The sequence below is a fragment of the Microtus pennsylvanicus genome, chromosome 1, assembly GCF_037038515.1.
Source record: "Microtus pennsylvanicus isolate mMicPen1 chromosome 1, mMicPen1.hap1, whole genome shotgun sequence".
NCBI lineage: Eukaryota > Metazoa > Chordata > Mammalia > Rodentia > Cricetidae > Microtus > Microtus pennsylvanicus.
Window position 1 is genome coordinate 177,924,399 of NC_134579.1, and position 13,443 is coordinate 177,937,841.

Below are 13,443 nucleotides of genomic sequence, written 5' to 3' on the forward strand. Positions count from 1 at the left end.
ATCACCTAAGATTTTGCGATATTCTTATTATTGGAATAAATTAATAAAAACCTTTGTAACTACATATACCTTTGAAAATGAGTATCCAAGTCTATTTTCAGATCTTTCTCAAGTTAATATTTTATTTTTAAAAAGTTGTTTGATTTCAGATTACTTCAACTTAAATAAAAGAGGACAATTTGTATCACAAAAGAAAGGATAATAGTGATATCTGATGAATAGTTAAACTTTAAAGAATAACTAGTCAACAATTTTGAAAATTTTATAACATAAATTTGCATATTAGGCAAGGACTTCCCTCATAAACAAGAACTCATTTTGTTAAATACTTAATTCATGAAAAGCTAAATTGTGGAAATTAACTGGTGGTTTTCTTTGCTATGCAAATGTCATATTACTTACAAAAGGAGTTAAAAACTTATTTTAATTTCTTCATTAAAAGTTTCTAGATAGAATTAAATTGCCTTAAATTAAATACCACCGCAAAAGGACACACCATATTTTTTCTCTGACATGTCATGGGAAAACTTAATGAGATATTTTGTATGTTTCCTATCCTAGGGAAGAACCATCCTTCCTGATTTACAAAACTGGCCACTAAGAACAACATTCAAATGGGACACTTGACTTGTAGCTCTACTCTTTATAAGTCAGTGAGAGTTTAGTGGTGTCAGGTAATACTTTATAAATTTACACATTTGAAAGCACATTTCATGAGTTTCTATGATCAGTATCAGCATCAGACATTCTTAATGGAAAACCCATTTCTTTCAGTTAAACTCAGAAACATTTTTCACTATGTCCAGAAAAAAAAGCCAAGTTAAGATTCAATTTAGGATATTTTTAATCTATAAAACTTAGGTATTCTTTGGTTTATTGTATTTTATAGCAAAACTCAGATTGAAAGTTTAATCCCACCACATATGCTAGGCTGGTCCTTGACAAAAATACTTCTAACCAGGGTAGGGCATGGGAATTGAAGAAATATAAGAATATGAAGACACATTAAAAATAATAAGACAGAAAACATAGAAAGAATCAGAGGGTTTTCCAGTGAGTAAAATCCTGAAATTCAATCACATTTATTTTTCCATAGATTTTATACCCAACATACATGGGGGGGGGGACAAAAAACTTTAGTAACATGATATAAAGGATAACTCACACAGTCAATCACTTTACCACTCTGTGACATCAAATCATTAGCATTCTGTTGTCTAGATAGCAAAGGTACTCTAGATCACATATGCTGAAGACCGCCCTTCCCCAGGTTACAAACAAACAAATCTCATAGTTATAAAAAAAGGGAGCAAAAGTACATTTTTATATCCTGACTACCTTAAAGATGGCATAGATTTACTAAAATGAGCTTTCTTAAATAAAAAACAAACAAACAATTATAACCTGAATTGAGATGTACTTATCAATCTCTAAACTCTCTCATCATCAGACATGATGAAAATGGGCCAGCATTTCTCAATCTCCACATTTTCTTGGTGGAAATGGATATATAGAACGAATAAAAATAAATCAGTGGTGATTTTAAAAAAACAAGGATTTGAAAAATATATGACTATATCAGAAACTATTTATTGAATTACATTGATTATAAACAACTTTCAATTTCTATGAATGAGATAGAACTCTCTCTATAGAATAAGTGTTATAAAGAACAATGGGATCAAATTATGGAAAGGATGGAGCATACAGTAGACAGAGCTTGCACCTGAATCAGGAATGTCTCAGAAACACAATTGCCAGTAGCCTAGATAGAACATGAGTGAAACAGCCATAGATGTTCTAATATAAAAGATCATCTTGGAAATGCCTCTCAAAGAACACTACTTGAATATCTCATCTTAGCACAGTTGTTCAAGAGGAAGCAACTGGAATATAGGTATGTAAAAGAACCAGGTTTTATCTGATTCCATCCATAATATGAGAAGTAATTTTCATTCTGGCCTATGGAAACATCTATAACAGGTTTACAATAAGTAACATCCCAATAGGAATGGTTATTACTATTTTTGCTACCTTGATGTGGGATTCCCCTCTGTATGTTGTGATTACCATTAATGAATAAAGAAACTGCTTTGAACCTATAGAAAGGCAGACGTTATCTAGGCAGGGAAAACTAAACTGAATGCTAGGAGGAAGAATGCAGAGTCAGGAGAAACCATGCAGCCCCACTGAGACAAATGCAGAATGGAACATTACCCAGTAAGCCACAGCCAAGTGGCAATACACAGATTAATAGAGATGGGTTAGTTTAGGATATGAGTTAACCAGAAATATGCTTAAGCTATTGGCCAAACAGTATTGCAAATAGTATGGTTTCTGTGTGATTATTTTGGGAGTCTAGGTGGCCAGACAATAAACAAGCAGCCTCCTACAACACTACGTGATTTTATATTTATTAGGTAGGTTATTAGTAAGTTGCAAGAAATAGCATAAACTAAAATTAGAAATGCTTAGAAATAAAATTGACTACAAGAATACAAGAAAATGCAGAAAAGTCAAACATAAAATAAGGCGAATTTTTACCATTCATATTTTTTGTCACTTAGAATTTAATAATAGGAATACAATCAATTATGGGCGGTATAATCTAAGCAAGAAATACAGAGATCCAAATAGTCTGAAAAGTTTATGGAGGAGCAAGCTACGGATTTGAAAATAAAACAGACAATGGAATAAAAAATAAAGCAGACGTATTTGAAAGTGGAATTGAAAGTGTAGAGCACAATTATCCATAGCACTAATTAAAGGAGTCTTATAGTTCTGTGTTCATTGACATAATTTGGAAATTACTATTCTACAGCCATTATCCTACAAGTATGCATATTGAAAAAACACCAATAAAAAGATTTAATGTTCTGTTTAAACGAAAAATATTAGAAAAGAAAGGTGTGACTTTTGCACAGAAAAGTTTTCTTGATACCAAGGAATATATTCCTTGCTGAATCCTCAGTTCTGAATGAAAGCAAGACTGAGAGAGATCCACTAATATCTCAGTCAGAATCTAAACAACCTTTGTTGTAGGAGGCCACTTGTTTTTTCCTGCTCAATCCTGAAATAATCACTCAGAAACTATATTATTTGCAATATTGTTTGACCAATAGCTTATGTATATTGCTAGCTAGGTATTACATCTAGAATTAACCCATTTCCATTATTTTATAATTTACAACAAAGCTAGTGGCTTACCAACAAGGTTCCAGCTGACAATTTGCATCTTTTTCCTTTGGTGGCTCCATGGCTTCCCTTGGCTCTGCCTTCTTTCTCCCAGAATTCAGTTTAGTTCTTCCCACTTAACTCTACTCTTTCGCCCTATCACAGGCTAAGGCAGTTTCTTTATTAGCCAATGGTATTCACAGCACACATAGGGGAATCCTACATCAAACCTTTATCTCTTACAAAAATATTAACTGATGTTGCTCTCCAGCTAATAGATAAATCAGAGTAAGTCACCCAAAGAGAAAGTGTTAGGCAGTAGCTAGCAGAGAGTTCTAATATCTGTGACACAGAAAGTTATATAAGTAATTGTAATGCCAACAATAGAGAAACAACTAAGGAGAGGAGCACTGGCTGCTCTTCCAGAGAACCAGGAATTGATTACAAGCACCTACATGAGAGCTAGAAACTGGCTATAATTGTAGTTCCAGATGATCTAATGCCCTTGTCTGGCTTCCACAGGCACCAGGAAGACACATGGTGAACAGACATGCCTATATAATAATAAACTAAAATAAAAATAATAATAAAACTTAGAAATTAAAATTGATTATTGAAAAGGATTATCATTAGTCAAATTACTATTTTTGTTCATTCTTTGTACACCTATTACTTGTACCTAGTGCTTGAAGTTTTGGCTAGAGCAATAAAATAACTAAAGCAAATGAAGGGAATACAAATTGGAAGGGAAGAAGTCAAAGTATCATCATCCACAGATGACATGATAGTATAAGTAAGCAACTCCAAAACTCTATCAGGGAACTCCTACAGCTTGTAAACACCTTTTGTCAAGTGGCTAGATACAAGGTTAACTCTAAAAGATTGGTAATCTTTCTATATGCAAACAATAAATGGACTGAGAAAGAAATCAGAAACAACAAAACCTTTCACAATAGCCACTAATAATGTAAAATATCTTGGGATAACTCTTTACAAGCAAGATAAAGACATACATGGCAAGAACTTGAAGTCTTTGAAGAAAGAAATTGAAAATATCAGAAGATGGAAATATCTCCCATGCTCAGGGATTGTAAGGATTAATATAGTAAAAATTACCCTCTTACCAAAAACAATCTACAGATTCAATGCAACCCCAAACAAAATTCCAACACAATTCTTTACAAATTTTAAAAGAACAATATTTAACTTCATATGTAAAAATAAAACCATGGGATAATTAAAACAATCCTGCATAATTAAAGAACCTCCAGAAGTATTACCGTCCCTGATTTCAAGTTCTACTACAGAGCTATTGTAACAAAAGCCTTATGGTATTGGGAAAAAACACACAGGTGGATCAATGGAATCAAAGAGAAGATCTAGATATAAATCCACATACCTAAGGACACCTGGTTGTCAACAAAGAATTCAAAACTATACAATGGGAAAAAGCATCTTCAACAAATGTTGCTAGTCTAATTGAATATTTGGATGTAGAAGTATTAAAATAGATATTTATCTATCACCTTGAACAAAACTAAATTTTAAGTGGATCAAAAACCTCAACCTAAATTCAGAAACACTGAACCTGATAAAAGATAAAGTGGGAAGTAATCTTGAATACTTTGGCACAGAAGACAACTTCCTGAATAGAAGACCAATGTCATAGGCACCAAGTTTGATAATTTATTCCTGGGAACTCATAAAACTGAATAGTTTCTGTAAGGCAAAGGACATCATCAATAGAAGAAAAGAGCAAGTTACAAAAAGAAAAAAAGATTCTCACCAACTGCACATCAAGAAGACGGCTGATTTCCAAAATATATAAAGAATTCAAGAAACTAGACATCTAAATAACAAATAATCCAATTTTAAAAAATGGGATACATGCCTAAAAAGAGAATTCCTAACAGAAGTGTTGACTAAGGTTTCTGTCTGCCTGGTTCCCCAGCCGTTTTGTCCCAGAGAAAATCACACAGATGTCTCCATAAGTTATAAACTGATTAGCCCATTCTCTCAAGCTTAGTATTAGCTCTTATAACTTATATTAGCCCATTATTCAAGTATATGTTAGCTGATTGTCCCACCTATACTTCCTGCCTGGCTACTGGCCAATCAGTGTTTATTTAAAACATAATTAAGAGAATACAAAATTGTCCCACACCATAGAAGAATCTCAAATTGCTGAGAAACACTTATGAAGAGGTTCAATATCCTTAGCCATTAGGAAAATGCGAATCAAAATGAGTCTTAGATTTCATCTTACACCTATCAGAATGACTAAGATCAAAAACACAGGTGACTGCTCAAGCTGGAGAGGATGTGGAACACGGAGAACACTCCTCCACTGCTGGTATGAGTACAGACTTGTACAGTTACTTTGCAAGTCTGTATAGCAGTTTCTCAAAAACTAGAAATCAATCTACCTCAAGACTCAGCTATATAAATCTTGGGCATCTACCCAAAGGGTGCTCAATCATATTACAATGACACTTTCTCAACTATATTCATAACAGCTTTATTTGTAATAGTTAAAACCATAAAACAACCTAGATATCTCTCAGCTGAGGAACAGATAAAGAAAATGTGGTACATTTACACAATGAAGTATTATTAAGCTGTTAAAACCAAGGATATCAGGGAAATTGAAAGCAAATGGATGGAACTAGAAATAGAAATAAAGCATCCTGAGTGAGGTAATCCAGACCAGGAAAGACAAACATGGTAATACTCATTTCTAGGTGAATATTAGCTGTAAAATAAAGGAAAACTATGCTACAATTTAAAACCCAGAGAGAATAGGTAACAAAAAGGGTTCATGGAGAGACATCCAGATTTCCCTGGGAAGGATAAATAGAACAGATTTTGTGATTGGACTGAGAAGGGGATGGGAACATGAGTGATCGGGTAGAGGGAGGTACAGGAGGAGCACTGAAAGAGACTACTGGAATATGGGAGTATTTCTGGGTCAGGTAATAGCCTGGTGCAAAGGAATCGCCCAGAAATCTACAAGAAGGACCCCAGCTTAGGAAACAGATGTAAAATAACAGCCAAACACTAGGTGGAGATCAGGAAATCCTGAAGAAGAGGAGGAAAATGGATTGTAGGAGCCAGAAGGAGTCAAGGAAACTACAAGAAAACCCACAGAAACAGCTAACCTGGGCCTACAGGGGCTCACAGAGACAGAATCATCACCAGGGAGACTGCATGAGACTGACCTAGGCAATCTGCATGTATGTGACAGCTGTTTGGTTTGGTCAACTTGTGGACTCCTAACAGTGTGAATAACAGCTGCTTCTGACTTGTTTACCAGCTTTGGGGATCTATTCCTCATACTGTGTCTCCCTGCCAGCCTTAATTCATGGGAACGTGCTTAGTCGTACTGCAACTTGCTATGCCATATTTTGTTGATATTCTCGAGAGACCTGCCCTTTCCTAAACAGAAATGGAGGAGGACTGGATTGGAGACTGGGAACTGAAGGGAGGTAGGTGGAGGACTGGGAGGAAAAGAGGGAGGGGAAACTGCAGTTGGTGTGTAAAATAATTGGAAAAATGTTATTTAAATAAAAAAGACTCAAGAAAAGAGATTCATACATGCAATCATATTATACGTAATTATTGATTAGTAACTTGCTATATTATTACCATGCATTATTTTATCTCTCTTCCTTTTCTAGACATTTCTCTACAGCTAGCTTGTAACTTGCCTTAGTCCATTTTCAGTTGCCATAACTGTGAACTACAGACTGAGTAGCCTATAATTGAAGTAAGGGTATCTCGCCTTATAGGTCTGTAGGGTAGACTCTCCAAAAGTGTGGCATCAAGGCCTAGAGCTACATCAACACCAATCAAAAAGCAGAAATGGAAGGAGGTATGCGCAGAAAAGACAAAACCCAAAGGTTGGTTTAATTAAAACTGCGCATTCATGGCAACTTGTTCCCTTGCACACTAGGAAGAAATTGTTTTCCATCTACTGGAATGAAATTGCTAAGAACGTATCAGCGGTGTCACAGACAGACCAGATCTAAACCACCACAGCAGACTGATAGTGTAATTTCACTTTTATGAGACACCAGAAATATAAATGCTCATATATAATATAGATACATATTCCATTTTAGCGTTTAAACAAAATACCAGTTTAATTACCATGCTTAATTGACTTTGGCTCCAGCGGTGTTTAGAAATTATACTTGCCCAACAACCTTAACAAATTTTGGTAATGTAGATTGTTTTATTTTAAATTCCGGCCATCCTGTAGATACTAGATTGCTATTCCTTCACAGTTCTTAGTGTACCTCTCCCAATAATTACTGACTCTGAATTATGAATATACACTTCCATTTGGGAGCTGTGCTACGTTTTTAAAATTAAACAAAACTATTTATTTAAGTGCATGGTCCTTTGTACCTGTTTCATATCCTTTTTGAGAAGCACATATGCATAATCACTTTACTCATCCAAATCTATTTCCATTGTTGTGCAATGCAGCTAATTATGTTCCTGAAATGATAGCATGAATTGAATAAGGAGGAACTGGGTCCCATTCTGCTTTTGAAAAGAATTGGAATCTGCTGTGAGATTGTGTCTCCTCATGGTATCAGAAGTGACATCCATAAAGTCTCACCAGCAGAACTGGCCAGGCGTGAGCTGATCAAGGATGACACAAATGTGCATGACCAGGTGGATGGGGAAGAGCCCATGGTGCCTCAGCCATACACAAAGCACTGAAAGCAATTGAGAAATGCTAAGAGAAGAATAGGTGGTCTTTCCCAGGGAAGAACACAGCAACTGATTGTCCAGTGCCAAATAGTCAATCCTGAAAACTTACATAAGGGACAAATTTCATCTTAATGCTATGTGATTGGTTTTTTTTCTAATAACACTTTTCTATGACCACAAAGGAGAGAATGACTAATATTTTAAAACAAAACAGAACAAACATTCTTTCTGCCATATGTTTAAACGTTTGTGAGAAGAGTTTTCCTTCTTACAGAAGCAGAATATAAAAGGTAGCAGAATATGTAAGCAGTAAACTTCTTTGTATACTCTGAATGGCCTTGTAGAAAGTGCTTTCAACACCATTTAATCATCAAGGTGGAAATTTCCTTTGATAATGTTCTCATGTTTCTTCATTGCCATGGAGACTTTGTAACTGGCTACTTAGTTGTTGGTTAGTTTTGACTTTCTATAACCTACAATCACCTGAGAAGAGACTGTTATTTAAGAAATTGTCCAGATCAAGTTTCCTAGTGCATGTATTTGGAGAAGTGTCTTGTTTGTTAACTGGTGTAGCGAGCCTATGGTGGGTGGCATCATTCCCTAGACAGAAGCAATGTTGTGGATTACAATGTCATGCCCAAAGTCCGGGGCCCCAAAACATCATCAGAAGAATGAATCTAATGCAAAAGCAAAGAGACTTTATGGCAAGTTAGTTCAGGTCTGTCCATAAGTCCTAAGCAGCAACAGTAGTAACACCAGCAACAGGAACAGTGTAGGAGAGACCCTGAGCAGTGAAAGGAAAAGGTCCATATAGAGAGAGGGGCTTACAGAATTCTCAGCCTCCTGGCTTGGGATTGGCTGCCCTATATGGAGGGGAAATCCCATGCCTGAGGGGAATTCCCGGTATCCAGTAACTGCCTGAGAGTCATTCCAAGACTCTAAGGTCTCAGTGATTTGTCCATTTTGCCTGCTCAGAGATTGACTAGTTTTGTGTCAGGACAAAGGTGGCTCTGACTCTGGGGCTAAACTACATTTTTTTTAGGTTCTTTTCATCTTTTTGACTCTAACTTTTGGGATCTTTGGCATGCTCTGAATCTCGGGGCTGAGTGCTTTCTTTTCGTCCTTGTTTCATGGTCTGAGGACTTTTCTCTGGTTCTAGGTTTGGGGGTAAAGTGTCTCTTCCCCTGGCTCTGGATTCATTTTCAGAGTGTGCTTCTTTTCCTGGCTCTGATTCTAGAGCCAGGCTGCTTAGGGTTGTGCTAGGACTATGGACTCACTAAATCTGTGGGTCCTGGGCCTCTAGCATCATTCTTTAGACAGAAGCCAGTCTGTGGTGGGTGGCATCATTCCCTAGACAAGAAATTCTGATAATAAGATAATAGAAAGCCAGATAAAAGCAAACAGCATCACTTCATCTTTTTTCTACTCTTTACTGCAGATATGATGTGACTAGCTGCTTGAGTTTCTACTTTGGCCTCCTCCCAACATGGAACTTCCTTAAGTTACTTGTTTCAGGCTATTTTATCACAGCAATGGAAATGAAACCAAGACAAAGTGAGTCTTTTCTCCATTGTAGTATTTTATTACAAGCAATCCCACTAAGAAATTGCTCAATTAGTATTTTCCAAGATTTAATTGTTGTTTGTGATGAGTCTTTATCATAATATTTTAATGAAGATTAGAAAAATGGACCACTGTGGCATTTACAAATACTTTCCAATTTATATAATTATGATAGCCTCAGTGATAAAGATATTTCTTTATCTCATTACAATAATTCTAGAAGCAGAAGAATTAGCACCAATTTAAATGTCTGTCTTCTCTTATTGAAAAATAAAAATTTCCTTGTCAGCTTTCAATAGATTTTTGTCTTCCATCTATTTCATGGACAATAGCAGCATTTCATGACTACTGCTGATTATAAAGGAATCTCAGAGAGCAATTACCAAGAAAAGGAGAAAGGAATTAGCATGACAGAATTGTCATTTAGAGGCTGCTGCTTTTCTCTCATAGTTCTGTAGCATAAACACGATTCTTTCCCACTGTCACTATGAGTACCTATTGAGACTCAATACAGTCTAGTACTAGACATACTCTCTAAATCGATGAGCATAAATTGCCACATAATTTGCTAATACATACTTGGAGTCTATAAATTATCTCAGAATCCTAGCAGATGTATTTTAAATATTCTCTATGTCCATTCAAGGTGCAAATATCTGTATGCTCATCATTTGATGGTCTAGCAATAATAATTCTCAGACTGGTTAAAGAAAATTTCAGAACTAGCTCTTTATATCAGTTTCAATATGAGGAGGAGATCAGTTGTTTCTTTTAGATCTTTGTATCTCAAGTAGAAATGGAAAACTTGCCTGATTTTTTTCTTAAATTTGGATTTTGAAATAGCACATTGTAGACATGATGGACACTTATTGTCTTTATCTAAAAGTATTTTCTACAAAATGTGTTTGTGTATGGGGGCTAGTTATTTACTCCTAATACGAGCTAATCATATTGATTTTTCAACCTGTCTTCCAACTGTACTGTAGCAGATCTATTAAAAATCCCAATGCTTTTCTCTAACCTCTAACTTCTTATGTCAGCTTTCAGGCTCCATCACCTTGTAAATCTTGTCTATGTTGGCCCTGAGCTTTGTTGTGCATCATCAAAGGATAACGAACCTACTATTGAGAAGATTCCACTAAAGTTTATATCATAATATGTTCATATGTTCAAAATCACTGGTACCCAAGGTGCTGAATCCATTAGTGATAGATGTTTGATTCATATATACATCTTAGTCATGACCTTAATAAGCCTTATTTTGCTTTAGTGTGTATGGTGTCAGTAATTACATAAGAGCTCAGAGAACACCATCTGTTAATCTTCTGTGACAAACTGCACAGGCTTCCTTCTCGTTACACAGCTACATGAGTCTCAGCGACTCCAATGGAGCATAGACTGACCATGTGTTCTCAGATCAGGTTGGCCTTTATAATCTAGCTGAAAAGCACCTTATGGACATGGTCAAAACAGTCTCCAAACAAAGAACCAAGGTAAGCATCTAGCTGCCATTGTCCTTCCCCTTACTCTATAACTTTCCACATTCTATTTCTTAATGCCTGATTCCTATTATGTGCAATGGCATGTGATGAGCATTTTCATGTCACTTATTTCATCACAGCCTGAAGTAGAAGTCTCTACATTAATGTCAATTTTATTTTCTTCTACCATTGCTGCCTAATAAAGTGTTATTAATTGTGTTTCTGTTGACTACACTCAATGTTTTACTTTAAGACAGATGAATGACATCTTAGGATATGTGTTCAGTGAGGGTATTTTGCTTTGTGATATTTTTTTAATATTTTGTCTACCTTAGATCATCTGCCTAAATTTTATTTCATTATTAGAAATGAGGTAATGTGTTGTCTGAGGTCTCTGTCCTGCCCAGTTCCTTCACTCATTAAGTCTCAATGAAATCACACAGAGGTCTACATTAATCATAAACTGATTGGCCCATTAGCTCAGGCTTCTTATTAACTCTAATAACTTACATTAGCCCATTATTCTTATCTGTGTTAGCCACATGGCTTAGTACCTTTTTCAGTGGCATAGTCATGTCTTGCTTCTGTGTCTAGACAAGACTGCAGAGGGAGCTTTCCTCTTTCCAGAATTCTCCTGTTCTCATTGACCCACCTCTATTCCTGTCTGGTTGTCCCACCTATACTTCCTGCCTGGCTACTGGTCAACCAGCATTTATTTAAAACATAATTAACAGAATATAGACAATTTTCCTGCACCACTTCCCCCTCTTTTTTTTTTTTAATAAGAATATCCATAGCCCATTTTTAGGAATGTGGGTATAGTTTTCTAGGCTACTTCCTGCTGGCTGGGGGTGCTGATAATCTTATGGGCACCTAAAGAAAATTTAGAATTATGATCAAGTCCTGACTAGAGTATCCTGTGAGACTTGATCATTTTAGGCAGCAGTCTTAAATCTGTTCTGAATGTAGAACTCAGATATCCAGGCCATCTGTTCCTACCAGAGATTTTTCAGGTGGTCTTCCATGATTAAACCTAATTTTTGTGAATTCAAAATGAATCCACAGCCTCTCATTTTCTGTGGAAACAAAAGCAAAATCTTTCCTCCAAAGTAACATATCTTTTGACTCAATATTGAAGTCAAGGTATTTTCAAAATACCTATGTTGGATTAATTCAGTACCATTTATAAGCAATTATCTTTTAGCAGCTGTTTTCCTCCTCAGCATTTAAACAATTCAAAGAGAGCATAATTACATATAGTATCAAGATTCTCTATATGTTTTCCAACTTTATGTGTCTTTCTTTTAACCTCTATTTATTTTATTTTAAATTTTTGGCTTTTTGAGACAGGGTTTCTATATCTTTGTCCTGGAACTCGCTCTGTACACCAGGCTGTCCTTGAACTCACAGAGATCTGCTTGCCTCTGTCTCCAAGTGTTGAATTAAAGGTGTGTTCCTGCTTGACCTAGCTATACTTTCTCCCTGGATACTAGCCAAACAGCATTTATTTAAATACAATTGACAGACTACAGACCATTGTCCCACACCATAATGTTGTCAATATGAAGGTGGAATTTCATATTCCTTTGTCTTTGTATTCTTTATTTTCCTTTTTTTTCTGCATCACATGTTTGCAAACCCTTGTTCTATTCATTGTTACATTAAAGTTGATTAATTCTAGTACACTATTTAATATTTTCTTGCTTTTTCTCTTTGAAATATACCCCACTATATAACCTAGAATCAGCACAAATTATCCTCCTGCCTTGGTCTCTCAAGTGAAAAATTTGTAGATATTCATCGCAGCACCTAAAACATAACATTTGATTTTACTATTTTTTCATTATTTATTTTACTATAGTCATGTATAGGGTTTCATTCATGATGGTCTTTGAATTAAAATTGCAAGTTAAAACAATATTGCCAGTTATAACACTAAGTAACTCTCAATGGTATTAAGAAACTGCACCAAAGTGGCCTTGTTTTTCCTATGAACCTTTGTGTTATTATCATCAATCAAATCACAGCTGCACTTTATAATCATGTTATAATAGCTTTTTATCATTTCAAAGTAGAGAGTGGAAGAAAAAAAATACATCAAGTGGGGATCGGGAGATGGTTAAGTGAATAAAAATGATTGCTGTGCAAGCATGAGAACTTGAGTTTCAATACCTGGGACCAGAGTCAAAAGCCATACCCGGCTGCAACCTGAATGCCAGCGCCACAGCCACACAAGGTTTTGTCCCGGTTGGTCGGAAGCCCAGCTCTTCTCCCTAGGGCTTTCTGCATGCCGTCCAGCGCTGAGGCCAGCGTTGGACTGGAGTGGAGGAGGTATGAGTAACACGTTCCTAAACCTGCGGACTTGTGTTTTCAGGAATGACTACACCCTGGGAGGCAGCTTCCTTGACTAGTGGCTCAGACGACTGAGTTTCCGCAGGTCCTAGGGGCAAGGTTAGAACAGGTTTTCCTGATAAACGTAATCACTGGCAAGCCTGGTGGTCGG